Source organism: Schistocerca americana, unplaced genomic scaffold (assembly GCF_021461395.2).
Source record: "Schistocerca americana isolate TAMUIC-IGC-003095 unplaced genomic scaffold, iqSchAmer2.1 HiC_scaffold_47, whole genome shotgun sequence".
Classification (NCBI taxonomy): Eukaryota; Metazoa; Arthropoda; class Insecta; order Orthoptera; family Acrididae; genus Schistocerca; species Schistocerca americana.
The window spans coordinates 1,232,501-1,237,500 of NW_025726203.1; the positions used below are offsets into that span (position 1 = coordinate 1,232,501).

The 5,000-nt window shown below is 62.6% G+C and overlaps 1 pseudogene; it reads left to right on the forward strand.

Moving 5' to 3' along the window:
• The window catches only part of LOC124583799, a 7,961-nt pseudogene that overhangs the window by 981 nt on the left and 1,980 nt on the right, over positions 1 to 5,000 (forward strand).

The window sequence follows — 5,000 nt, forward strand, 5'->3', positions numbered from 1 at the left end:
CCTAAAGGCGTAATGAAAGTGAAGGTCTCGCCTTGCGCGGGCCGAGGGAGGATGGGGCTTCCCCGCCCTTCACGGGGCGGCGGCCTCCGCACTCCCGGGGCGTCTCGTCCTCATTGCGAGGTGAGGCGCACCTAGAGCGTACACGTTGGGACCCGAAAGATGGTGAACTATGCCTGGCCAGGACGAAGTCAGGGGAAACCCTGATGGAGGTCCGTAGCGATTCTGACGTGCAAATCGATCGTCGGAGCTGGGTATAGGGGCGAAAGACTAATCGAACCATCTAGTAGCTGGTTCCCTCCGAAGTTTCCCTCAGGATAGCTGGTGCTCGTACGAGTCTCATCCGGTAAAGCGAATGATTAGAGGCCTTGGGGCCGAAACGACCTCAACCTATTCTCAAACTTTAAATGGGTGAGATCTCCGGCTTGCTTGATATGCTGAAGCCGCGAGCAAACGACTCGGATCGGAGTGCCAAGTGGGCCACTTTTGGTAAGCAGAACTGGCGCTGTGGGATGAACCAAACGCCGAGTTAAGGCGCCCGAATCGACGCTCATGGGAAACCATGAAAGGCGTTGGTTGCTTAAGACAGCAGGACGGTGGCCATGGAAGTCGGAATCCGCTAAGGAGTGTGTAACAACTCACCTGCCGAAGCAACTAGCCCTGAAAATGGATGGCGCTGAAGCGTCGTGCCTATACTCGGCCGTCAGTCTGGCAGTCATGGCCGGTCCTTGCGGCCGGCCGCGAAGCCCTGACGAGTAGGAGGGTCGCGGCGGTGGGCGCAGAAGGGTCTGGGCGTGAGCCTGCCTGGAGCCGCCGTCGGTGCAGATCTTGGTGGTAGTAGCAAATACTCCAGCGAGGCCCTGGAGGGCTGACGCGGAGAAGGGTTTCGTGTGAACAGCCGTTGCACACGAGTCAGTCGATCCTAAGCCCTAGGAGAAATCCGATGTTGATGGGGGCCGTCATAGCATGATGCACTTTGTGCTGGCCCCCGTTGGGCGAAAGGGAATCCGGTTCCTATTCCGGAACCCGGCAGCGGAACCGATACAAGTCGGGCCCCTCTTTTAGAGATGCTCGTCGGGGTAACCCAAAAGGACCCGGAGACGCCGTCGGGAGATCGGGGAAGAGTTTTCTTTTCTGCATGAGCGTTCGAGTTCCCTGGAATCCTCTAGCAGGGAGATAGGGTTTGGAACGCGAAGAGCACCGCAGTTGCGGCGGTGTCCCGATCTTCCCCTCGGACCTTGAAAATCCGGGAGAGGGCCACGTGGAGGTGTCGCGCCGGTTCGTACCCATATCCGCAGCAGGTCTCCAAGGTGAAGAGCCTCTAGTCGATAGAATAATGTAGGTAAGGGAAGTCGGCAAATTGGATCCGTAACTTCGGGATAAGGATTGGCTCTGAGGATCGGGGCGTGTCGGGCTTGGTCGGGAAGTGGGTCAGCGCTAACGTGCCGGGCCTGGGCGAGGTGAGTGCCGTAGGGGTGCCGGTAAGTGCGGGCGTTTAGCGCGGGCGTGGTCTGCTCTCGCCGTTGGTTGGCCTCGTGCTGGCCGGCGGTGCAGGATGCGCGCGCCTGCGCGGCGTTCGCGCCCCGGTGCTTCAACCTGCGTGCAGGATCCGAGCTCGGTCCCGTGCCTTGGCCTCCCACGGATCTTCCTTGCTGCGAGGCCGCGTCCGCCTTAGCGTGCTCCTCCGGGGGCGCGCGGGTGCGCGGATTCTCTTCGGCCGCCATTCAACGATCAACTCAGAACTGGCACGGACTGGGGGAATCCGACTGTCTAATTAAAACAAAGCATTGCGATGGCCCTAGCGGGTGTTGACGCAATGTGATTTCTGCCCAGTGCTCTGAATGTCAACGTGAAGAAATTCAAGCAAGCGCGGGTAAACGGCGGGAGTAACTATGACTCTCTTAAGGTGGCCAAGTGGCGGCGGTGTGGCTGCATCCGGACTTGGCTTTTCGAAGTGCGGTCTTGATGTAGTCGTGCTGCTGCTGCGAGGTGCCTTCCTTGGGTTATGGTTACAGGGAGAGTGATGCGCAATACATGGGCCTAGCCCTCTTAGCCTCTCCTCTCCTGCGGTCTTCTCCCCTTCTCGTGGGCCCGCTGATTTTTGCAGAGTGGAAGACCGCACCAGGGGCTTGGGGGGGTTACCAGCCCCCCCTCGCATTATCCCTTTATAGTTGGGGGCAGCCGACAAGAAACAAGAGATGGTGGCCCTTCCGCTGAAGGTGCCACCCCAGCTACCCCAGCACCTATTCGGCCAACCGGCCGTAACGAAAATGCGATAGTTTGTGTAGCTCCCTTTGCTTGCAGTGAGTGCCACCGCACTTTTACCACGAAGAACGGTCTCGGGGTCCATCGCCGCCGCCAACACCCTGCGGCCGCCAACGCTGAGATCGTGACGGAGAGGCATCGCGCGAGGTGGACGGAGGAAGAAGTCCTGTCGCTCGCCAAGGCAGAGGCCGAACTGTTCCTGGAGAGGGACGCCCGGTTCTTCTTTGTAAATCAAGAACTTACCAGGATGTTCCCCGACCGAACGCTTGAGGCAATCAAGTGCCGACGGCGGCAAGCTGCCCACAAGCAGCTTGTCCGCCAATTCATGGAGGCACTTGAGATCGGTCGGGGTGAAGAGCCGGCGTCCCGCCGTGGAGCAGCGAGCTCGCTGCCTGACGCGGGCGAGGCCGCTGCGCCGCCCGTCGACGCAGCCGAGGACTTCGCGGCCGACACCACCGGGCCGCCGCCGGAGGGGCCGACTGACGCCGCCATCTGGGAGCATCTGGCGGGGCTACCTGCTTCCGCCCAGCGTTTCTCTGCCCTGGATCGAGTCATTGGTCTGGGGCGGGGCACGCCGCCCGATGTCATCCTGGGCATGCTCCCGGATGCCCTTGCGTCGGTCGGGTCCAGGGGGGAGAGGTCGATCACCAGGACACAGCGGCCGTGCCAACCATCCAAGCGGCCGCCTGCCGCCCCGCCGCTGCAGAAGCGCAAGCGGCGCCGCTGGGAATACGCGCGGACACAGGACGCCTTCCGTAGGTCGCGTGCGCGTTGCGTGCGCGGCTTGCTGGACGGCACCCTGCTGCAGCCGCCACCCGACATCCCCGGTCTGCTGGACTTCTGGGCGGACCTCTTCACGAAGAAGCCGATCTCCACCGCCGGCTTCATCCGTGACCGCCTTCTCCCGCACTCGGAGCCTGTCGCTCCTGAGTGCCTATGGGGGCCGGTCACACGTGAGGAGGTCGCTGCTGCCTTGCCGCCCAGGGGATCGGCAGCCGGGCCGGACGGCCTGACTCCAGCGGAGCTGCGGCGCCTGCCGCATGAAGTCCTGGTGAAACTCTTGAACCTCTTCCTCCTGGCCCGCGCCCTCCCCGAGCGTCTGCTTCGCGCCCGGACGTCACTTCTCCCCAAAACGGCTGCACCAACATCCCCCGCTGACTTTCGCCCCATTACGGTCTGCTCGGTGTTGGCGCGGACCTTTCACAAGGTTCTCGCGTCACGCCTGATGCGTGCATGTGCTGTGGACGAACGTCAGCGGGCATTCATCCCCCGGGATGGGATGTTGGAAAACACCTTCATCTTGGACACTGCTCTCACCGACGCAGTCCGCTCCTGTCGCTCTGTTTTTGTGGCATCGATCGACGTCTCTAAAGCGTTCGATTCGGTGGACCATGCCGCCCTCCGCCCCGTGCTGAGGGCTCATGGCCTGCCGGATTGCTTTATTGAGTACGTCGAAAGGTGTTACGAGGGTAGCACGACGGTGATAGCGGGCGGCGCCGACGTGGGCGTGCCCCTGCAGCCGGCTAGGGGTGTGCGTCAGGGTGACCCCCTCTCCCCCCTCCTTTTCAATTTTGCGGTGGACTATGTTTTGAGTCAACTTCCCTCCCACATCGGAGCTCGGATCCTTGGTCGCAGAGTTAACGCTGCGGCCTTCGCAGATGACGTCCTGCTTTTTGCATCGACCGCGAGGGGATTGCAGTCCCTCATCGACGCAGCCGTCGCAGCCCTCGCCCATCTGGGGCTGCAGATCAACGCCCGGAAGTGTTTCACCCTCGCCTTAGTCGCGTCTGGGCGCGACAAGAAGGTGAAGGTCGACGCCGACGTTACCTTCAAAGCGGGCAACGCCACCGTGCCCGCCCTACGTGTGGGTGAAACCTTCCGGTACTTGGGACTGCAATTCTCCACCGCTGGTCGCTGCGTTTTCAACCCACGACGCCACCTGGTGGAGCAGCTGGACGTCATCTCCCGAGCTCCGCTCAAGCCGCAACAGCGCCTCCACGCCCTCACCACCGTACTTCTGCCTGGCCTGTACCATGGGCTGGCCCTCAGCCGCACCCGAGTGGGTGCGTTGAAAGCGGCAGATGTGACCATCCGTGCCGCCGTCAGGAGATGGTTCCGCCTTCCGGCGGACACCCCCCTGGGCTACTTCCACGCTCCTGTAGCCCAGGGAGGCCTCGGCATCCCATCATGCCGATGGATGGGGCCAACACTTCGCCGGTCCCGTCTCCTGGCGCTGAAGAGGATTGGGCCAGCCGCCGACGGTGCAGGCCGGGACGAGGTGCAGCGTGAGATTGAGGCGCTGGAGCGGCATCTTATGTGGGAGGGCCACCTCCTCAAATCGTCGACGCAGGTTGGAGAGATGTGGGCCGCGCGCCTGCACGTTGCCTTTGACGGTGCGGCGCTGTCATCTTCCGCCGCCGTCAAGGGGCAACACCAGTGGGTCGCTGACACCAGTCGCCTGCTATCTGGGCGTAACTTCATCGACGCTCTCCGCGCCCGCATCAACGCCTTCCCCACGAAGGCACGGCGCAGTCGCGGGCGGGAGGCGGACACCAGATGCCGCGCGGGCTGCCAGGCCGTAGAGACCGCCAACCACGTGTTACAGGCTTGCTTCAGGACGCACGGGTCCCGGGTTAAGCGGCATGACGCGATCGTGCGCTATGTCGCCCGTGGACTCGCGCAGAGGGGCTTCAACGTCTCTGTGGAGCCCCACCTCCGCACACCTGAGGGAATCCGCA